The sequence below is a fragment of the Balaenoptera ricei genome, chromosome 20 (genome assembly GCF_028023285.1).
Source record: "Balaenoptera ricei isolate mBalRic1 chromosome 20, mBalRic1.hap2, whole genome shotgun sequence".
In the NCBI taxonomy this organism is placed as follows: Eukaryota; Metazoa; Chordata; class Mammalia; order Artiodactyla; family Balaenopteridae; genus Balaenoptera; species Balaenoptera ricei.
The window spans coordinates 56,512,886-56,536,989 of record NC_082658.1 but is presented as its reverse complement, the minus strand read 5'-3'; the positions used below and the strand labels follow the sequence as shown (position 1 = coordinate 56,536,989).

The 24,104-nt window shown below is 49.9% G+C and overlaps 1 protein-coding gene across 1 annotated transcript in view; it reads right to left on the bottom strand.

The window, feature by feature from the left end:
• Nucleotides 1-24,104, bottom strand: part of NTN1 (netrin 1) — a 189,805-nt gene that overhangs the window by 93,047 nt on the left and 72,654 nt on the right. The gene's annotated exons all lie outside the window — the stretch shown is intronic.

Sequence of the window (24,104 nt, the reverse complement as noted above, 5' to 3'; positions counted from 1 at the left end):
CTCTGGATGTGAGCATTTCTAATGTTGCAGGGATTCAGCCAGATCCCTTAACCAATGGCATTTCAAATACTCCAGGAATAAAGATGATGTGGTGCATATATACAATGGAATACTACTCAGCCGCAAAAAAGAACGAAATAATGCCATTTGCAGCAACATGGATGCAACTAGAGATTATACTAAGTAAGTCAGAAAGGGAAAGACAAATACCATATGATATCACTTATATGTGGAACCTAACATATGACACAAATGTACTTATCTATGAAACAGGAAAACGGACATAGAGAACAGACTAGTGGTTGCCAAGGGGGAGGGGTTTGGGGAGGGATGGAGGGGGAGGTTGGGATTAGCAGATGCAAACTATTATGTATAGGATGGATAAACAACAAGGTCCTACTGTTTAGCACAGAGAACTATATTCACTATCCTACGATAAACCATAATGGAAAAGAACATTTAAAAAAAGAATGTAAAACTAAATCACCCTGCTGTACAGTAGTAATTAACACAACACCGTAAATCAACTATACGTCAATAAAAAAAATAACAATTAAAATACTCCAGGAGTCGGGTGGGACCACACTCATTCTGACCCTCAGTCACATGGAGCTTTGTGTTATCAGTGTGGACGCATCATTCATTTCTTTGCTGATTCACTAAACATGCAGGTCAGCCTCATGCCAGATACTGTGCCAGGCCCAAGGGCACAAAGGGGCACGGGATGTGGTAGCTGGCTTGTAGCGTTCATATTCTAGCAAAGGAGGGAGGCATGATCTAGGGAGTGGGCCCCTGCTGGGGGGACGGACGCACCGGAAAGAAGGGTTCAAAGCAAGTGAGGATGCCTAGGAGTCTGCCAGGAGGCCAAGGGCAACGGCATCCCCAGCAGATGGAACAGCAGGAGCCAAGGCTTGGAGGTGGGAACGTATCACGTCCGTGAAAGCACACGGCTTATCAGTGGGCAAAGTGAGAGCATAATGACCCCCGAGTGTGAGTGTGGGGCGCTGGGGGCGAGGGAAGAAGGTACCCAGCCGTGGCTAGGTGACAACGGACTGGGTGAGTATACAGAAACCACCCCAAAAGTTAGCCTTTCAAAGACCGAAGTGGCACGCTCAGAATTCTATTTAGAGAGAGAATTCCGACAGAGGCTGCGACAATCATTCATTCATCAAAAAGGCATCAAGGAAATACGATGGCCAAAACAAACAGAACAAGGCCCTGCCCTTCACGAGGCCAGAATCTAGTAGAGAAGCCAAAATGGACCATTTAAACATGGGCTAAATGCACGTCATTCATTCATTCATTCAGCAAATATCTGTTGAAAGCCCACGTGCCAGGCACCGTGCCAGGCACAGGGTCAGCCGTGAACACACAAAATCCCTGCCACCAGGGATTCAGGAGACACAATCCACAAGGCACACGAGAGATCGTAGGGAGTGTGAGGAAATGGTAACTGTTATGAAGGAAAATAAAGCAGGAAAGGAGGACAGGGTGTCGGAGAGGGGCACTGCGGGCACCACAGAGATGGTCGTGGAGGCCTCACCCAGTAGGTGACATGTGAGTGAAGACCTTAAGACAGCTGGTGCGTGAGCCGCGTAGCTACACAGGGGAAGAGCACTGCAGGAGAAGAAGCAGCCTGTGCAAAGGCCCTGGGGTAGGAGTGTGCCTGGCAGTTTGGAGGAATAGCAAGGAGGCCACAATTGGAAAACACACAAGGAATTCAGGCAGGGACAGAGGAGGGGTACCCAACCCAGCCCCAAGCAGAGGGAGAACAGAGAAAATTCCTCAGTGGTTGTGAGCCTAGATTCAATATTAATGGGAAAATAAAGAGTTCAAGACACTAAGATAATGGGGATAACGCGCCCATGACAGGTGAGAACAACCACTGTGCCACAAGGTCCTGCAAACCTGGGTGGGACGGTGCGGGCTGGGGGCCTGAATCAGGGTGGGACAATGGGGAACGGGGAAGGACAGCCGCTGTAGGGGTGGTTAAGGAGCCCTGGCGTTGGACGTCAGCGTGTGAAGAAGGGGGAGGACCTGGGATGCCCTGAGGTCTTCAGGGACCATGGGGAAATCCAGAGTGGGGGCAGGTCTGGGGCCGCAGGCAGATTCAGCCCTGAGTGGCTGAGTTTGGGAGGCAGCAGTGGGAGGCCTGCCCAGGAGGCAGGTGGCCACCCCAGCTATGAGTCTGGGGGACAGACAGGTCTCCAAACAGGATCAGAAACTCCTGGAGGACGGACACCTGCCCAATCTGTCACCACCTCCCCCAGAACCTAGGAAAGGAAGGCAAAGATGCACATGGCCCTTGTGAGCTATTACCTGTGAGCAAGGCACGGGTCTCCCTGCCACGTCCCTTAGTCCTCAGGGTAACCTCCGTCTTACAGCCAAGGGGACAAGCACACGGAGAGCTGACCCGTGGGAATGGCAGGGCGGGGAGGAAACCCAGGTCTGTCCCACCCCAGCCCCTGCCTCCCAGAGGTGAGAAATCCAGACTTGCTGGCTTGACTCATGTCCAGATAGAGAGCAGCAGAGACAGCCATCGACCGGCCTGACCCAGGAGTCCCCAGGCCCCCACCGTGGGTGTCCGAGCCAGCCCCCGATGGCTTTCAGGCACAAAGACGTAACTTCCCCGGGACCCTGAGCGCCAGCACAAATACAAGCCTGCTCACAAATAAGGCATCTTCTTCTAGAACGCCCCCCCCCCCCCAAGCAGCGGGGTCACTGAAGGAGGGGTAGACACCATTGCTGGCCCAGTGAAGTCACAGCTTCCAACTCTTGTTGGACCGAGATTTTCTGTATTTCGACAATCTGAGATGCACACTTTTCTACATTTTGGCATCTTTGGAGCCACCATCGATCAGGCAGGAGGGGCGACTCCATCGTCACAGGCCACACGTGAGCGTCCAAACATGCCGCGTGGTAGGAAGGTGATGGTGTAGAAGACGGGGGCACCGAAGACCTGAAGTCACTGGAGACTGGGGGAGACAGACGCTGAGCATGACGCTGTTTGGGGGGGATTCCCGATTTCATTTGCATTTTCCTGATTGCTTACGCACAAACCTTAGACCCAGGAGAACCTTAGGCGTGGTGAAATTCACAAGGTCACTCCAGGCTGGGGCTTGAAGGGACCGTTTCTTCCCAGAGAGGAAAAGCGGTCACGGGAATGAAAGTAACCTGAGAGGAGCAGCGCGGGGACAGGGGGCACACCTGAAACTCACAATTCGGCATTCTTTCCACTGCGCCTGCCCCCAGGCGGCGGGCGGCTCCACCTCCATTTCTTTTTTTTTTTTTTTAATTTTTAAATTGGTACCTTTTTTTTTTTTTTTTTGGCTGTGTTGGGTCTTCGTTTCTGTGCGAGGGCTTTCTCTAGCTGCAGCAAGCGGGGGCCACTCTTCATCGCGGTGCGCGGGCCTCTCACTATCGCAGCCTCTCTTGTTGCGGAGCACAGGCTCCAGACGCGCAGGCTCAGTAGTTGTGGCTCACGGGCCTAGTTGCTCCGCGGCACGTGGGATCTTCCCAGACCAGGGCTCGAACCCGTGTCCCCTGCATTGGCAGGCAGATTCTCAACCACTGCGCCACCAGGGAAGCCCTCCACCTCCATTTCTGACTCTGCTCTTCCCTCCTCAAGGACGGGCTTCCTGGGGTCTTCCAGGTAAAGTGCCTTCTCATGAGGCCCAGGCTCCCCGGCCACTCTGGAGCCTTACAAGTCGTGATCCCCTGAATGGTTTCTCCAGTGGACCCACTGTAAACCCTGTTCCACGCTGGCTGCAGTGTTTTTCAATTTCCTCAGGTCTGAGTTCTGCAGAGACGTAACTGAGGGTGTTCACCTCGGCCCTCGCTTTATGTGGCGTGAGGTAACGAGAGCGGGGACGGCATCGGGTAGCGTTACTGCCAGAAGGGGCTGGGGGATCACAGAGCCAGCGCCCCGATTTTTCAAAGCGAAGAAACCAAGCCCTGGCCGGGGTCTCACAGGGCAGCATCCGAGACGGGGCTGCAGGCCCTTGGTTAAGTTTTAGATTCTTTTCCTTCTGGTCCAGAGCATCTCTGAAAATGTCAGATGGGATTTTGGTTGTTTTACTCTATTTCTTTCAGTGCCTGGAAATTCCAGGAAGATTCTGATTTTGGTCACGACTCTGCACTCGGTTTATGTCAGCGTCAGCCACACAGCCTTGGGAAGAGGGTGGAAATGGAACATTCTAGAGGCTCTGCGGCATGGGTAAGAGGACTCCCTGGTGGTAAACCAAAGGGACCAGGCATGCCAAGGCCCCTGGGTTCTACCTCCTCCCAAGATCTGAATCCGAGGAAAACAACCAGGTGCAGCCTTAGGTTTAGATGGAGAAAATTAGTCCCAAAGCAAGAGTCTAAGGTGGGGGGATGTGAGAGAGGATGAGGAGTATTTCCTCTGCAGTGCACTGAGGACAAGCGGAAAATTCATGGCCAAGTTGAGATGCCAGGCTGGGGAGCCACCTTCACCTCCACCCCCCTCCCGCTGGCTCCCTTGGTCCAGGGCCGATGGCCAGGAGCGCCGTGTTCACGGCCCACCCTTAAACATCCTCCCACTTCATCGGTGAACCGCGGGAACAGTTCTGGAGGGGGTGGACTGGATCACAAGCTCCTGCTGCTGGACCACAGAGGCCAGGGTAGGCTGGGATACCCTTAGATGAACTTGGGCTCTCTCCTCCTGCTTCTGAAAATTAACTCCGCCCCAAGCCACTCTTGTCTCACTCATCAAAAAATCATTGGTAGGGGCTTCCCTGGTGGCACAGTGGTTAAGAATCTGCCTGCCAATGCAGGGGACACGGGTTCGAGCCCCGGTCTGGGAAGATCCCACATGCTGTGGAGCAACTGGGCCCGTGAGCCACAACTACTGAGCCTGCGCTCCGCAACGGGAGAGGTCGCAACAGTGAGAGGCCCACGCACCGCGATGAAGAGTGGCCCCCGCTTGCCGCAACTGGAGAAAGCCCTCGCACAGAAACGAAGACCCAACACAGCCAAAAATAAAAAAAAATTCTTTTTAATTAAAAAAAAATCATTGGTGGCACATTTTCTCAGGAGACTTTCCACCATTCCCCAGGGCCGGGCTGCAGAAAGCCTGGGGTCCCTGGGACTTGCCTCTCCAGCCCCTGGAGCCCACAGTGGTTTTTAAGGTCAAGTGTGCCCAGTGGAGGCTGGGCACAGCCAGAGAAACTGGGTGACAAGGTCTGGTCTTCCTTCTCTGCATCTGCTGCCCCCTCTAACATCCTGCTCCCCAGCCTGCACGATGTTCCCAGGGCCACAAAATGGGGACAAAGAAACCAATATTCTCGCCCTTCTGCACGGGACCCACATCCTCTGACAAGTGGCACCAAGGTCCGGAGTCACACAAACGCTTGAGAGGGACTCACGCACGGGTCCTTCTCTTTCCTTTTGCTCCCACCAGCAACCCGCCAAGTCCCGGTGGCGTGACCGCCAAATGGACACGGGTCCCAAATGTGTCCACTTCTCCCTATCATCCTTTCTACACCCCAAGCCTCCATCATCTCTCACCTGGAAACCCCCAAGGCCTCTCCCCTGATTCCTCCAGAGCAGCCAGGTGATCTTACGAAAATGCAAACAGAATCTGATCACCTCTCAGCTCCACACACACCCCGAGCTTCCCTCCACGCTTGGAATGAAACCCAAATGCCTTCTCTGGCCTCCCATCACCCAGCCCCTGCCCACCACTCTGACCCCGTCCCCCTGCCTGCCCTCCTTCCACCTGCTGCACCCGTGGCTGTCGTGTCCAGCTCCTCCAGGGTGTACGTGGGATGCACGCAGCCTGCTACACGGCCCCATTCCCCCAGGGGAAAAGGAGCCCCTCCGAGCCTCACCCAAACACCCACCCTGGCTTCGCACTGCCTAAGCACAAGCCCCCTCATCTAGCTGAGATCTGTGGCCTCTGCAGCGTGAAGCTCTCGGGGCTGGGACACCCTGATGTCCCCTCCTTCCCCCCGTGTGAGCTTGCCTCCTGTGGCTCCCGCCTTCCCATCTGACCCCAGATCTCCCGCCAGTCGTCTGAGCCCAGGTCCGAGCTGTCCTCCATCCTCTCACCCCCCTACAGCCCCCACTCCCAAGCCAGACGAGCCCAAGTGGGGGCCAAAGTGACTGTCCAAGCCCCTTGTCATGCCAAGCTCTTTGCACACCCCTCGCTATTCACTTCCCTAGCAAACCAAACGACGTGAGGTCCACACACCTCCCCTCCTGACTGCCCACTAGGCCTTCACCCCTACGACACCCACTTCACTAGATCCTATCAAATTCCTTCAATGAACATCATTCTCTACCTCTTTCAAACGTGTCTCCCTTGCTCCTTCCCCCCATCCCACCCCGCCCCTGTGCCATTCATCACCCTGCCCCTGTGCCATTCATCACCCCGCCCCTGTGCCATTCATCACCCATCCTTTCACCCTGACTCTGCTCTGAAGCCAGGCTGACCACAGACGACTCCTGGCCCTGCCACTTGTCAGCTGGACGACCTCTGGCCAGTGACTTAAGACTCCCCTGAGCCTCAGGCTTCTCATCTGTAAAACAGATGTAACACTTAATTTAAACACTTGGCGAAGACGGGATCAGACAATGTGATTGAGCCCAGCACGCTAACGGATGCCAATAACTGGCATTAGTGTTATCATTAATAGATATTTGCTGAGCATCTACTCTGCGGCAGGCTGTGTGATGGCGAATACAAAAAACAACAGAGGATATGGTCCAGCAAGCCCACTCCTGGGCATATACCCAGACAAACCTGTAATTTGAAAAGATACATGCTCCCGCTATGTTCATAGCAGCACTATTCACAATAGCCAAGACATGGAATCAACCTAAATGCCCATCGACAGATAAATGGATAAAGAAGATGTGGTACACACATACAGTGGAATATTACTCAGCCATATAAAAGGAATAACAGCATTTGCAGCAACACGGATGGACCTAGGGATTATCCAATTAAGCAAAGTAAGTCAGAAAGAGAAAGACAAATACCATATGATATCACTTATATGTGGAATCTAAAATATGCCACAAATGAACTTATCTACGAAACAGACTCACAGACATAGAGAACAGACTTGTGGCTGCCAAGGGGGAGGGGCGGGTGGGGGAGAGATGGATTGGGAGTGTGGGATGAGCAGATGCAAACTAGTATATATAAAATGGATAAACAACAAGGTCCTACTGTGTAGCACAGGGAACTATACTCAGTATTCTGTGATAAACCATCATGGAAAAGAATATGAAAAAGTATATATATATACGTGAATCACCTTGCTGTACAGCAGAAATTAACACGACATTATAAATCAACTCTACTTCAATAAAGTTTTTTAAAATACAAAAAAATAAAAATAAAGGACAAAGGCTCTCACAGAGCCTGCAGTAGCTAGAACCGTAGGAAAGACAGGCACATACACAACTACCACGATAATACTAACTGGAAACACGAAGCATGTGCCAGGTGCTGGAAAACGTCCACATAGACCAACTCATTTAATCCTCACGTCACCCCTGTTTTACAACCCTATTTTACAGATAAAGAAACTGAGGCACAGAAAAGTGAAGTCATTCGTCTGAGTATCACAGTAGAGGCAAAGTCAGGGTTCTCACCGAAGCAGCCAGGTCCCAGGGTCTGGTTGTGTAGCTAGCGGGACCAGGCGCTGCAGAAGCAGGCTTCTTTAACTCCCCACAACGCCTCTCACTGTTAAGGGCACAGGGTGCCCTTAATGGCTCAGTCATTAAACTATGATCTGTGAACAGGAGGCCCCTGCAGGATTTCCTCTTCATCACCCGGCTACTGCCCGGTCATCAACCGAGGCCACTGTCATCGTCAGCATCACTGTCGGAAAAGAAAGCAGGGCTGAGCGTGGTCCAGGCCCACGTTAGGCCCTGCCCAAGGTGTGACCACGGAGCTCTTGGGAGTCTGGGCAAACCACCCAGCAGGCTTCCACCCACAAGCTCCCTGCAGCTCAGGAAGTGGAATCCGGAGAGAGGCTGCTGGGACGAGGGCACCAGGGGACGTTCTGTCCTGCCGACTGTCAGGGCAACGGCCCAGGGAGGGGAGCGGGAAAGGGGCATCCTTCACTCGCTGGACCTCCGTGTCTTCCACCACATCTCCACCCTGGATTCCCTACCTCGGGAAGGAAAAAGCAAGGATGGTGCCCGGCACACCCAATTATGGAAGAAAAGCATCTAAGAGTCAGAGAACATGAGTCAGCAGAGTGGGACTGCTGATTTTTAAGAAAAACGGATGTGATTATGAGATGTGGGAACTGAGGGACCCGGGGTGATGCAGACCTGCCTTTCCTGGGGATCAGGCACTGTGCGAGGCTGAGGGGCAGGGGACCAAGCGCTGCCAACACATCCGAGCCCTCGCTGGCTCCAAAGACAAAGTCACTGCACTCAGGATCCCTGGAGACTAGCTTTAAAAAACTACAGATCGTTTACTCTCACCAGCAAGGTTGGTGATTGTAAGTGTATTCAAAAACTTGGTACAACAACATGAATAATCCTTTGCTTCTTGGTGCTGGTGTACAGATCACCAAGCCTCCCGAAGTCCTAAAGTGTATCGTGAGCCCCAAGAGTCAAAATGGTAATGAACTGGCATAAGAATAGAGAAAAAAACCTAATCAAATAGAAAGTCTAAAATAAGATCTGTTTATATCCAAAAAACGGGGAGAAAGTTGAGACAAAAAAGACAGATTAGGGGGCTTCCTTGGTGGCGCAGTGGTTAAGAATCCGCCTGCCAATGCAGGGGACACGGGTTCGAGCCCTGGTCCAGGAAGATCCCACATACCACAGAGCAACTAAGCTCCTGCGCCACAACTACTGAGGCTGTGCTCTAGAGCCCGTGAGCCACAACTACTGAGCCCACGTGCCACAACTACTGAAGTCCGCACACCTAGAGCCCGTGCTCTGTAACAAGAGAAGCCACAGCAATGAGAAGCCCGCGCACTGCAACGAAGAGTAGCCCTCCCTCGCCGCAACTAGAGAAAGCCCACACGCAGCAACGAAGACCCAACGCAGCCAGAAATAAATAAATTAAATAAATAAATTAAATAAATAAATTAATTAAAAAAAATACAGATTAGGTAGTGAGTGGTGTTGAGGCAACTGGTTGACCATCCAGGAAGTATAATAGCTACACTCTACTCCCTTTCCTTCTACCAAGGTATCTCAGACAGATTAAGTTTACACGTAAGAAATGAGGCTGCAAAAATTACTGGAAGAAAAAGTAAGTAGTTGTATACTCTTGGGGTCAAGATCGCTGTTCTACAGGATGACACCAAAAGCAAACACTGCAAAACATGTATCTGACTATATGACAATTTTAAACTTGATGTCAAAAAGCACCACAAATTTTAAAATTTCAACAACAATAAAATCAATAACAACCTGAGAGAAATATCTGTAAGCCAAAAGATGGACTAAAAGTTACAATCTTTCGCATATAAAGAGTACATTAAGGAAAAAGATGAACTCTTACTGAAAAATGTATGAATGCCCCAACAGGTAATCCACAAAGTATAAACTTAGGGAAAATGTTCAACCTTTCTTGTAAGTTTTTGAAGACATACAAATTAAAACAATCAAATACCACTTTTCGCCTTCCAGGTTGGCCAATATATTTTAGAGTAATTGATGCCCAATACATACGAGGAAATAAGGACAAGCACTGCACACGCTGTAAATTGGGATGATTTGGGGGACATCTATGACACAGCACGTATTAAAACAACACGTGATACAACATGTACTTACTGTGGCCCAGCAGTTCCACACCCGGGAATTTATCCTAAGGGAACACTGAGAGTGGCACAAAGATCCACTTAGAAGGATACTCAACGCAGTAAAGCTTAGAGTGCAAAAAAGCTGAAAACAGCCCCAAAGTCCACCTTTAATGCCTGATTAAGTCGTGGTACATCCACAGACACCAATACTATGCAGCCACACAAAACTACAGAGTATAAGACTATTCACAACAGCATAGAAAGACAGCAACAACATATTAACTAAAAAGCAGTATGACTGCGTACTACAGAAACATACATGCATAGAAAAAGGTCTACAAGGTGACAGACGCTCTGGGGTGTTAGGGGCTGGTGAGATTAACTGTTCCTTGCATGTCCTTCTTCTTTTCCTAGTCTCTGTCTTCCAAGTTTTCTACCATGAACAGGCATTGCCTTTGTAACACGAATAAGTAAAACAAATAGTTTAATCGGAAACAACAGCACAAGATTGGGAGGCTGCGGTTACGCCCTGACAAGCCGACCGCTGCTTGGTGTGTAAGGCCCCCCTGGACCCTCGCGCCTGCTCTCCATCAAAGGTCACGGCATCCTCGTAGTCTGATCAGGAGGCTCACTGGGAAATAAAAGCCACTGTCCCATCGAAGTCACCATTTGCTAGTTATGAACCAAACTCGAGAGGATTTCGGGGTGTGGGGAGAGTGAGTGTTGCTGCTGAAAGAATGTAATTCTGAAACTCCTTAGGAACCCAAACGCATGCTGACCAAGAAAGACAACACGCCCTTGACCCTGACGGGGTCGTATTCCAGCTCTGCCGTATCAAGAGAGGCACTGACACGTTAGGAGGAGTCAGGGGTGGTGACTGAGACCACGAAAGGTCTGGAAATGGTCACACACAGGAGGGTTGGTGTGAGGAAGTAGGTGTGATCACGGGGGGCGGGGTGGGGAAGAAGAAAAGCCTGGGGCGGTGGAGGGGAGGATGTTTTGTGAAAGCAGAGGCAGCTGTTCCGAAGTGTCCAGGGAAAAACTGTTCCTGACCAGAACTGCCAACCCTGGGCTGGGTCCTGGTGTGGCTGACCAGAGGGGTGGGATGCTGCAGACCGCATTCCTATAAGGGGACGGGGGGGTGGTGCTGGCTGAATGACTCACGGGCGCAAGAAGGAGTGGGGGGAGGCGGCAGAGCCTCTGCAGAGCACACGTGAGCGAGCACAAATTATCCCGGTGCCAGAATGATCATGATCATAAACATGCCGAGAGGTCCCAGAGAGAAAATGAGGGCCTGAACGGAGCGGGGGGAAATCACAGAGGAAGCACGCTTGGAATAGGCACGGATGAACAGAGAAGATGGGGGAGGAAACCAAAAATAGGATGAGGCACAATTGCCAGATATTATACTGTGGGATGAAAAATTAACTCTCCCCAGCACAGCGCAGGGAGGGAGCGGCTGCGGAGATGCTAGTTTCAAAGGGAAAAGGAGTGAAAGCCATGGGGAACTAGGGTCTGAATATACATGGCCTCCAGGAAAAGAAGGAGAGAACCATCCTTAGGAGCAGACAGGAGTTTTATCACCCGTGGGGTCATTAACAAGCTGGCTGTGGGGACCTGGTTCACTCATGGGAATTTCAATTACAACATCCAGCTCTCTGCCCGATGTGTCCATCTGGACCATTGGTGTCCTAATTTCCCCTAGCCCCACGTGGCCCTGTACTGAAACAGGACCGACCTCCCTCCTGGTCCCACCACCTGGGATGACGTATAGCCTGGGGGCTTAATCCTCAAGGTCCCCGATGGGCTCCTCCCCTGAGGCTCACACAGGTCTCCAGGAAGGCACAGAGGATGTACTTGACGTGCTGAGGTCAAACCAAACCCAAGTTCAATCATCACCAAGGATGGATCAACTCCTGGAAAAACCTGAGTATTTTTAAGCAAGAAGAAAAGGAGAAGGAAAAAAGTTATACAGAGCCCAGCGGCCACCTGAGCAGCCAGCAGCTGGTACACAACAGCACGGGGATAACGTGATGTGACGGAAGGGGGATGGGGCAGGACTCGGGGCATCTTGATGGGGCTCCCATCACTGCCAACACCCCTACCAGCAGCCTCTTGGGGGCTTGAGGATGAACAGCATCCAAAACCTGAGCAGCAAGGAAGTCACTGTCAAAGGCAGCAAGTGTGGGCAGCCAGGTGCCCTGCCAGAGGGATGTGGGAAAACCTAATTAGAAAGGGGCAGGTGGGTATTTGGCCCGTGGCGAGTTGCAAATGTTCCAGCCTCTCCCCAAGTGGGGGAATATTTGAAGAAAACAGAAAGCCACCCACTATTGCACACCTGGCCATTTATGCCGCATCACCACCCCGCCTCCATCCCAAAATCCTGCTCACAGGTAGGTGAGGAGTCTGGCGTGCCAAGCCCCGGGGACTCTCCCTAACAATAACTTCCATAAGCTTCCTCCAAGCACGTCTAAGAACTAACTTACCAATTAAAATGGGCAAAGGATCTGAACAGACCCTTCTCCAAAGAAAATGTACAAATGACCAATAAGCCCCTGAAAAGAGGCTTAACATCGCCGGCCATTAGGGAAATGCAAACCCAATCCACAATGAGATGCCACTGCCTAGCCACCCGGATGAGGCAAATATTAACAAGCGCTGGCGAGGATAAGGAGAGCGTGGTAAGCCTCCTGCATTCCTCCTTGTGGGCATGTAAAATGGTGCAGCCACTTTGGAAAACAGTCTGGCAGTTCCTTCAAAAGTTAAACATAGAGTTATCATGTGACCCAGCAATTCCACTCCTGGGTATGTACCCCAGAGAAATGAAAACACATGTCCACACAAAAATCTATTCGCAAATGTTCATAAACAGCCAAAAAAGTGGAAACAACCCAAATATCCATCAACTGATAAACAGATAAATAAAATATGGGCATGTCCATACAATGGAATATCACTTGGCCGTAAGAAGGAACGAAGTTCTAATACATGCTACTATATGGATGAACCTGGAAATCAGGATGGGAAATGAAAGAGGCCAGTCACAAAGGACCACATAGTATATAATTCCATTCATATGAAATTTGTCCAGAATAGGCAAACCTATAGACAGAAAGTAGATTAGTGGTTACCTAGGGCTGGGAAAGGGGGTTGATGGATGGGAGAAAAAGAGGAGTGACAGCTGGTGAGTACAGTATTTCTCTCTGGGGTGACGAAAGTTGACCGTAGTGGTTGCACAACTCTGAATATACTAGAAGCCATTGAACTATGTACTTCAAATGGGTTCATTCTACGGTATGTGAATTATGCCTCAGCAAAGCTGTTTTTAAAAAGAATTAACTTAATCCTCACATCCTTTTGAAGGAGGCACTATTATTAACCCCCTTGTACAGGTGAGGAAACTGAGGCACAAAGATTAACCTGCCCACCCACCCTGGTCACTTGGCAAGTGGCAGAGGCAGGATTTGGAGCCGGGGGTATGACCCATGATCCTCGCTCTGAGAAACTGCTGGAAGCTGCTTGCAGCCTGAGATGTGACACCTACCCCTCTTCAGTTGCAACATGGAGGGGACAAAGGGGGGCAGAGCCCAGCCCTCCCAGTCCCTTCCAAAGGGGGTCTTGGGCAAGATGGCTCCCTTCTGTGGACCCTGTTCCCCACCCCAAAGGTTTGGGGGTCAAGGAGAACAACGAGCCCTGCACAGGGAGGCTTCCCAAGGCCACGGTCACTCCTCTGGGCACAGACCAAAGGCCAGTGGCTCTGGATGAGGCTCCGCCAGTCCTCATGCTTCAGAAATGCACAGCCTGACTGCCGGCATCACCAGCTATTCTGCAACCGCTCTACCCCGACGTCCGGCCTTCCCTCGGGGAGCAGAGTGCCCTTTACCACTTCCCCTCCAGGCAGCGCCCTTCCTCGGCTCCCGATGACAATCTGCTTTATGTCCTCTCCGCCTCCCTGCCCTGTCCCCCGGCTTTCTCTCTATTCACGCGCTGTTTCCTTAGACGCTGCATTTTTTCCTATAACATCATGTCTGATCCAGACTTTCCGAAAAGCACCCTTTCAGGCCTTGCAGCTTCCCCAGTGTGTCTCCCGGCTGGGCTGGACCGAGGCCCCTCCTCTGTCAAGTGAGGGGGCCGCCCTAGCCTCTCTCCCACACCCCGTTCAGGGAGCCACAAAACACACTTTCATATCAAAAGCCACCCCCTGTACCTCGGCCACAAATCCTTCCCGAAAGCAGACAAGATATTCTCCATCAACAATAAATAAATAGGATGCACTCAACACTTAAAAATATTTATATCCCATACTTGTATTTTAATATATTGGAATGTTCTCCCAGCTTCTACTTCTTGTCTAGCTTCAAAATAATACATTTCTAACACCTTTTCTGGGGAGGACAAGGGGTATTTTTCCACCAGCCCTGTGAAAGGCAGTCCCCCAGGCAATACAAATAAGACTCTGTACTGAGGGGAGATTGGAAGCTGACCTTCTGGGACCTTCTAACGTGACAAGGAGAATGTGATGGATGGGGAGCGTTTCCTGGCCCCGGTTTTCAAGCTGAGGCAGGCACCGTCTTCCTCGCCTCCACAGAACAGCCTGGGATTTCAGCTTCGGAAATAAAATAGGGGAAAGTTGGAGAGATGAGTTAGAGAAAGGGGGGCAGGGGAGGAGGGGGGCTCAGGAGGAAGCCCCCACCATCCCAGCGGCCCCTGCAATGGTTCAGGGAAGCAGACAGCCAGCAGAGATGCCAGAGACCTTCCAGCTGGACCTTATGGAGCAAAAGCGGGGCCGCCAAGGCCCAGTGAAGTGAAGGACCACAGAGGCCACACAGCTAGTTGGTGGGCAGGTGGGTCACAACTCAGGGATGCTTCCCGACCCTGCAGGGGCCCTGCCCGCCACACCTCACGGCCTGCCCTCACCAGGGAGCACCTGCTCCCTCGCTCTGTGCTCTGCAGGGCCGCTTGCCTGTGCGGACAAGGGTCTGAAAGGCTCACAGCCTCTTCTCCAAAAACAACAGAGCCGTCGCCAGCACCAAGAGGCCATGGCGCTCGGTTAACCAAATAAGATGATCCAAATGAGATGATGAGACCCACAGGCGGCTTTCCAGGCCTCTGAGAAGCTTCCACGATCTGCCCCCCGGAAAAACAAATGCAGAGGTTGAAGGAAGGGCCACCCAGCCTGTCCCTGGGGCCTCCACCCATCAGCCCCTGTTTGTTTTGTTTACGAGAGGAAAATTCTCCCACTGTCCAGGGAGAGGAGGAGAGGGGTCCCTCCAGGGCTTAGGACCCAGTGGGTACCTGGCCCCCACTTGCCCCGCCGGCTCTCCTCCATCACTCCATCAGAGGCTGCTGGGTCCAGAGCCTCAGCACAGCCAGGCCTGCTGTCTCTGGGGGCTGCGGCCGCGGGAAATGTCAGAGCCGTGTGTCACCACCCCTGGGAGGAGATGAGTCAGCACGCAGACCTCACTCCCGCCTGCCTTCTTTCCCTCAGAGGCCTCCTGATTGTGTTTGTGAAGACGGTTTTTAACCGAACTCCAGCACACACGAGTGGGAGCATTTAGAGCATTTATCAAACCCTGCTCCAGATTTCAGCGGGATCTGTCCAGCTCCAGGAACCTCTGTGGACAAGGACACCCTTTCAGCATGACCTTCTGCCGAAGGTCAGGACCTTCTCTCGGGAGCTCTGGGACAGGTGAGCAGGGTGCCGGTACCTGGGGAGGCAGGCTGAGCCGACACCAACACGGTGGACCTTTGGACAATCCCACCACACTACCCCCAACTCCCACGCTCCACCCAAAACTCCAAAGGTTTTCTCAAAAGCCTTGAAGCAGCCTCTACGCGACTTCTGGTCACCAGAATGAATGAGCTCGAGGCATTAGTTCTTCATCTTCCTACTTGCACCGGACCCGCCCAGGTGCTCCCACGTGGAAGAAGCTCAGGCTGGCGGAGGGAGGGAGGGCTGTTGAGGCCGAGGCAGCCTGGAGCATCAGGAGGATGAGGTGGGGGGGGGGCGGGGGGAGCGGGGGGGACTCCTCCCCCAGGAAGAATGTCCTGAGCATCCTACACTAGCTGCCCAGTGTGTCCGTTTCTAGAAATACAAAGACTGCCCCCTTAAGTGGCTCACTGTCTAAAGAGGGAGACGGGCACAGACACAGATGGTTCAGCCATGGGATAAACACTGCCAATCAAGTGGGAACCAAGAGATAACAGAGGAGGAAGTGCTTCCCAGCTTTAATTTTTTAACCCAAGTTAATTAACCCAATACATTTATTTGCAATAAATCAAACACTACAGAAACATATGCATGTTATATACTAAAAGTAACCTTTATCCTACCCTATATACCTTAATATAGTCACCCAGACCTTCATAAATAAGTACATATACATCTTTAAAAAATTAAAAATTATCATATGCTTATACTATTTTAAATACTCTCTTTTTCCTGTACTCCTTTTAAGTCAATAAGTAATATGATATAGTGTAATTTAATTATATTATGTATAATATTATACAACAATACCTTAATAGCTGAATCATACACATTTCACTTTATAGCCATAGGAGAGTTTTTTAACTCATCTATTGTTGGACACATTTTTTGCTCCTTACTGCATGCTAAACGGATTTGGATCCTTCAATGAACATTTCAGTTTTCTTGTCATCGTTCCCTATATTCCATCTCCACGTCCATCTTATCCTGCTGCCTTTTAATCTCAGACTGTCCCCGACTGAGGAGTGTTGGCTTTGGTTGCACAGAGAGTATCTTCTTGCCATTTGAGGGTGCCAACTTCCTGACATTTGCTCCTGGATCCTGTGGTTTGATCCTTTTCAGAGGTGGGCTCTTTCAGATACAATTGACTCTCTTCTTCACGGTGGTCACGCTTTGTAAGGTTGCGGGAACACTCAATGTGCAAACACTGAACCATTGCTCCTAAGGGAAACACAGCGTTACGTTCCTACGAGCCTCTGGCCGCAGCGTTATCGTAGATCCATCAATGCTGAACCTTGTTGCATGTGTGTATCTGTTTAAAGACACCTATTTAATATATAGTTGAGTCATTAGCCTGGAACTCACAGCCAACAGCACCGTAACTCATGCCTGAAGGAAGCTTATTCAACACACAGATTTTCTCCGTGAGGCTCATCTTGCACTTACGACACTAGACAGCACTTCAGCCCTACACTTGGGGGCCATTTTAAACAGTGAAATCGTCAACAAAACGCACAAAAATTCAAAAAATGTGGCACCAAGTAGACCGCAAGAAGGACGCTTGTTTACAGCATGAGCTGAAACAGGAAGGCCGTGCGTAGCCTTGTGCAACCTCAGCTGGGAATGTGCCCTCGGGGTGACTCAGAGCCTTCCCCACTCTGCTCATCCCAGGGTGACTGTGAAAGGGCCGTGAGGACTGTTTCTGGGGGTACAAACAAATTTTAGCAAGTAGGTAATAAGGAATCCACAAATAACGAAGGTCGATCAATGGTACTCTTTTTTTCCTTGGTTCTGCTCTGTATTTTCTATGGGTCCTGTTTGTTTTCTTTGATCTTCAAAAGGGCAGGATCTGGACAAGTTCGATATCTGCTAATGGTCAGAGTAGCCCGTGCTGGGTCCCGTCTCAGCCCACTTTTGCAGGGGTGTGGCCACCTGCTCAGCTCTGTTGTGGGCCAGGTTTTGATGTTCAGCCAGGGGGCATCCTCCTTTATACCCACTGCCTGTTTTCTGGGACTCTGAACAGATAGAAAATGTGATAAACTACGATGTCCAACATGTACAGCCACTCCTCTCTAGGGAATGGCACCTCACAGAATATACTGCTCCTCTGGGCATGTACTTTTCCTGCCCTATATCCTCCCAACACTGCACCCTCTTGCACACACACACACACACACACACACCCTGATCTTAACCTCTTAACCTAGCTGTTCTCTGAGATGTAGTGGGTTGAATAGCCCCCCAAAGATATGTTCATGTCCTAATTCCCAGTCCCTGTGAATATAACCTTATTTAGAAGCAGGGTCTTTGCAGATGTAACAAAGTTAAGGGTCTTGATATGAGATCATCCTGGATTTAGGGTGGGCCCTAAATCCAATGACAGGTGTCCTTATAAGAAACAGAAAAGGAGAAGACACAGAGTCACACAGAAAAGAAGGCCATGTGAAGACAGGGGCAGAGACCAGAATGACGTGGCTACAAGTCAAGGAACACCGAAGGTCTCCAGCAGCCACCAGAAGCTAGGAGAGTCAGGAACCGAATTCTCCCTCAGAGCCTCCAGAAGGAACCAACCCTGCCAACACCTTAATTTCAGACTTCTGGCCTCCTGAACTGTGAGAAAATTAATTTCTGCTGTTTTAAGTCACCCAGTTTGTGGTAATTTGTTAGGGCAGCCCTGGAAAACGAATACACCTAGACAGAGAAAGCTGTATCGGGTGGGAAGGAGGGAAAGGAATTCTGCTTTCCCCACCTCACGGGGCAGCTCCTAAAGGGATTTCAGGTTTTCTCACTGATATAGACACTGAGGTTCTGAGTCAGGCAGCATCCAGTAGGGAAACATCAGTCTGCCCTCATTCAAGCGTTTGCATGTGGCAAAACCACATCAGAGGATACAAAGGACAGAAGTAGAAAAGGACCACGACAGACTGGGGGAAAACAACGGCAGCACACATAACAAAGGCTTGGTGTCCAGAATATATAAAGAACTCAACAAATAAATAAGAAAAGACAAACCAATAGATCACACACATACATACAATAGCTATGAATATGCATGTTACAGAAAAGGAAACCTGAACAGCCAAAAAAAATATGAAAAGATGCTCAACCTCACTAATAAGCAGGCATATGCAAATTAAAGAACAATGTAAATGCAAATTTAAACAATACACCCATTGGACTGGCAAAAATATACAAGTCTGACAATACCAACTGTTAGCTATGGCAGGGAGAAATGAAACCCTCCATGTAGAGCTGGTGGAAATCGGTGCAATCATCTTGAACAGCTATCGGCCAGCATCTAGTAGTTTTGGAAAGAGCCAAATAATTATGGGTTTTGGTGTCCATCCTAGAAAAATCCCACACATGACTCCAGGAAGTACAGACAAAGCTGCTTATTGCAGCCATGTTTATAATAAGAGAAAACAGGGGGAAAGGCTAAATGGCCATCCATAGGAAATGGATAAATGACTTGTAGCTTGTTTACACAATGTCATATCATATAACCCTTAAAATGAATGAGGTAGGACTTCCCTGGTGGCACAGTGGTTAAGAATCCGCCTGCCAATGCAGGGGACACGGGTTCGAGCCCTGGTCCAGGAAGATCCCACATGTCGCAGAGCAACTAAGCCCGTGTGCTACAACTACTGAGCCTGCGCTCTAGAGCCCGCGAGCCACAACTACTGAAGCCCGCGTGCCTAGAGCCCGTGCTCCGCAACAAGAGAAGCCACTGCAATGAGAAGCCTGTACACCGCAACGAAGAGTAGCCCCCGCTCGCCGCAACTAGAGAAAGCCTGCGTGCAGCAACGAAGACCCAACGCAGCCAAAAATAAATAAATTAAGTAATTAATTAATTTTTTTTTTTTTTTTTTTTTTTTTTTTTTTTTTTGCCGCGCCGTGCAGCATGCGGGATCTTAGTTCCCCGATCAGGGATCAAACCTGTGCCCCCTGCATTGAGAGTAAGGAGTCTTAACCACTAGACCACCAGGGAAGTCCCAATTAATTAATTTTTTAAAAAATGAAGTAGAGCCCAATGAAGCAACACGGATCCATCTTGAAAACACAGCAAGTTATAAAATGATACATCTAGCATTTAGATAAACTCATTAACTCATAAAACAACACTCTGTATTCTGTGTAGATACTCATATGCAGTAAAAGTTGAAAAAAACATGGAAAGACAAATCAACTATACAATTTGTCTCTGGGAGGAATGGAGTTTTATGGAACTAAATAGGAGAATGAAAGGTACTTCAACGGTACTGTATCAGCAATATTCTCTTATTTAAAAAATAAAGTCAAAAAGAAATGGAAGAAAAAACTTGGAAGCACATAACTATCAAATAAAGGAGAATATCATAACTTCCTAGAGAGTGGGCAGATAAAGTGCTCTGAGAATGCAGAGGACAGAGACCTCCACCTTGGGAGGAAGGCTTCCTGGAGGAGGTGGCACGGAGCCTTGAAAGAGGGATGGTTGAGATTTGGAGATGGGTCTGAGAATGCTTTCCATACTACCCTAGGCCTGCTCTCTTGGGCACTGTGGGTCAGTCTATTTGCTATGTTTACGGAATAATGTCTTAAGTTCTCAAATTTAATATAAAAAGTGACAGACTTGGACACTTTCTGTTTATCTTTCTTTCAAGGCCAAGCTACCAAGGTGGTGGCTGTAAATCTTCTGATCCGCAGCCAGGGGCTGGAGAACAGGAACCTTTCCCTGACTCCCTTGCAGCTAGGCCTGTGTGTGATTTAAGCTCTGCCAGTTAGGCTCCCGTACGAATCTGCAGGGAGAGAGCCAGGGCAGGGGGCATCCTTCCACGGGGTGGGCAGTGCAGGGGAGGTGTGGTTCTGGGGCTGCAGCAATGCCTCCACTGCCTGGTTCTGCAACTTCCTGATTGTGGCAGAGACAGCGGCTCCCTGGTGGCTTGTTCTGGGAGAGATTTGGGGTCTTTGTTCCTGAAAGTCCACTTAGAATCTTTTCTTCAGCCCTCCCAACAATTCTGAGAGTTATCTAAACTCTTTAATGAATCTCTTTGTGTGTGTGTGAGCAGTGGATTCTGTTATTTGCAACTAAGAACCCTGCCCAATGCAAGTTCACCAAATGTTTCTTTGTATCAAGCCTAAGGACTTAGTTTGCCAACTGACCTCACCATAGGCTACAAATACAATAAACCAATCAGCCCAACCTGTGGAGAAGTTGGGAGAAGTCAGTCATACCCTGGGCATCGATGTCCAGCTGAACGGGTCATAAATCTAATCCAACGTCTCCATGTTCACACAGGGCTCCCCGCACCCCCAGACTCCCAAATTTCTCTTTCTCTTAAAATGTATAATCTGGAACGAAGACCCATTTCTTCTGGCAACAGCATAAATCACATTTTATTTGAGCATTTAGGATTCATTTCTCTCAACTAACTGAGATATATAGAATTTCCATTTCAGTCTGTAATTAAAATACAATTTAAATGCATTTGGAAACTTAAACCGACACAGACATTTGTGTTTATATTATAAAATGTCTTGATACACTTTAAAATATGGTAATAATAACAAAACAAATTTGGCACTTACAGGATAACTTCTGCCCCAGAATCATAGAATTTGGAGTATGTCACAAATACAAAAACATACTACAGTTTTACCTAACCTCCTGAGTTTGTAAATAAGTGTGATGTTGGAGTCACATGGGCCCCAGTCCAAATTCCATCTCTTCTATTTTACAGACAAGTGACTGTGAGCACATTACGTATATATCTTTCTGAGCCTCAGTTTCCTCAGTTGTAAATGAGATTAGTACGTGGTTGGTGTGACAGGTGAGATAACTTGCGTGTTAAGCGCAGGGCATGGATCCCAGTAAGTGCTTGATAAAGGGCCAGTGCTGTGATGAGATGATGATGGTGGTGGTGGTGGTGGTGATGATGATGACGATGATAGTGATGGTGATGGTGATGGTGATGATGTTGATGCTGACGGTGATGGTGATGGTGATGATGGTGGTGGTGGTGGTGGTGATGGTGATAGTGGTGGTGGTGGTGATGGTGATGGTGATGATGTTGATGCTGATGGTGATGGTGATGGTGATGCTGCTGATGGTGGTGGTGGTGGTGATGGTGATAGTGGTGGTGGTGGTGATGGTGATGGTGATGATGTTGATGCTGATGGTGATGGTGATGGTGGTGATGGTGATGGTGATGGTGATGGTGATGGTGATAGTGATGATGATGGTGATGGTGATGGTGATGATGATGGTGATTGTGATGATGATGATGATGATGATGTTAGTGTGGTGGTGGTGATGATGTTGATGTTGATGGTGATGGTGATGATGATGGTGATGGTGATGATGATGGTGATGGTGATGATGTTGATGCTGATGGTGATGGTGATGGTGATGGTGATGGTGATGGTGATAGTGATGATGATGGTGATGGTGATGATGATGATGATGATGTTAGTGTGGTGGTGGTGATGATGTTGATGTTGATGTTGATGGTGATGGTGATGATGATGGTGATGGTGATGGTGATGATGATGGTGATGGTGATGATGTTGATGCTGATGGTGATGGTGATTGGTGGTGGTGATGGTGATGGTGATGGTAATGGTGATGGTGATGATGATGATGGCAGTGATGACAGTGATGATGGTAGTGGTGTTGGTAATGATGATGATGAAAGAACAAAGTATGTTTTGAAATGTCAGTGACTGGATGGCAAATCAAGGATCAAAACCAAGCCCAAAACCAGCCCTTAGGGTATTCAGCTCTGTGTGTTAACTCAGAGGCAGGTCTCCAACTTCAAAACTTTTGTCCCCAAGATACAAAATGCAAATGAATTCATCCAGGTGCGGAATCCTTAGCACCAAACGTGAGATACTACTGCCCCATCTCATCTAAACAGCAGGGGGAAAGTCCCATTTCTGAGGTTAACCACCAGTGGGATCACAGACAAGCCACCTCACATCTCTGGGCCGGGAAATGTGGCCCAGTTAGTGTTCCCCCCAAACTTCAAGGCACATATGAATCACCTGGAGAATCTTGTTAAAATGCAAGTTCTGATTCAGTGGGTCTGAGAAGGTGCCCAATACTCTGCATTGCTAACAAATTCCCAGGTGCTGCTGTTGCAGCCTGAGACCACGCTTTGGGAAACAATGGCCTAGAAGATTTCTCAGTTCCCCCACCCCCAGACTAGCAAGCTTTGATCAGAACACAAGGGCCCATCTGCTCACCATTCATTCTTTCCTTTTTCCTTCTCTCCAACCCACTCCCCTCCACCTTTGGGCTGCCTCCTTTTCTACCCTACTCACGCGTTTGGGGGGGTGAGGGGAGGATTCTCACAGTTCCTAAAGAACCAGAGATAGGTTATCTGTTCCCTATCAACAGCATGAATAGAAAAAGAGAGAGAGAGAGATACCAGATCCCAAGGAACCAAAAAAAAAAAATCTTTTAGGTGCAAATCCTGTTTCTCCTTAGCATGGAGCCCTCACCCCCAGCCCCTTTGCCTGCAGAAGCCAGGGATAATATCACGAACACCGAGGACCTCCCACGTCTCCATAGATTTATAACAAAACCGTCTCAGCAGGAAAAATTATTCTGGATTTATGCCTCCTACATCCACCTGCTGGCTGAGTGAGTTCTTTTGTATTCCAGAAATGTTCCTAAGCCTTTCCAGGCCACCAATGCCATACCCCTGGCTCCAGAGACCCGCCCCCCCCCCCCCCCCGAGAAAAGGCCGTGGAGAGGCAGCTGTCCTGGGACCGGCAGAGCGGCCTGAGCTGACCGGCCAGGCTGGCCCCAGAAATCCAGGTGTCGGGACGCAGCTTTTCTGGGAACCCTGTCCCTGCTGGTGAACGAGTTATCACCACGCCTTCCCATTGCAAAGCGGACACTCAAAACTAAACACCTGCCCATAGCTCCCCAGGGTTCTGGCCCAGACAGGAAGCAGGAGTTCTGCCCCCACTGGGCCCCCCAGCTCAGACCCGGAGGCTGGGTCTCTGGCCGCCCACACGGTCAGCCGGACCTCTGTCCCACAGTGAGACAGATGGGTCTCCACAGCCCTGTCCCACTTGGAGGCACTCACTGTGACCGGGGCCTGGGCCTGGCACGGTCCAGCCCTTGGGTGGAAGAACTTGACTCTGAAATGTCCTGTGGGCAGCAGGCCCTGGCTGTCACGTCAGGACTGTGGTTCCAACCTCTCACTCCACAGAATAAAGCCCACGTGGGAAATCCTGCCCTGCCACGGCCCAGATCGCCTTCTCTGAGGTCTCCCAGTCTCCAGGACCTACTGGGAATGCTACACTGAGGTCAGAACACGGCCAGACCTGGACGCCATGGGGGCCAACACTGGGCCAGATGTGCCAGCGAAAGAGAAGTTTCACTCAGGCTGGCACAAGCACCCTCGAGTGTGCCAGTTTCGACATGTCAGCCTGTTTGCCCGGCGGCTCTGACCCTACTTCCACCTCCAAGGTCATGTCAGGCCTTCCCCACCCCGGGAGCAGTTTCCCAAGCCCCTCTGCGCTCAGAGCTCCCTTCCTGGGCTTCTCACGGGCCCCTCAGCTAAGCCAGCTTTGTACTGTCAATCGTTATTTGCATCTATTTTTTTTTACTGCGGTAAAATACACACCACATAAAATTGCCCACCTTGACCATCTCTGAGTGC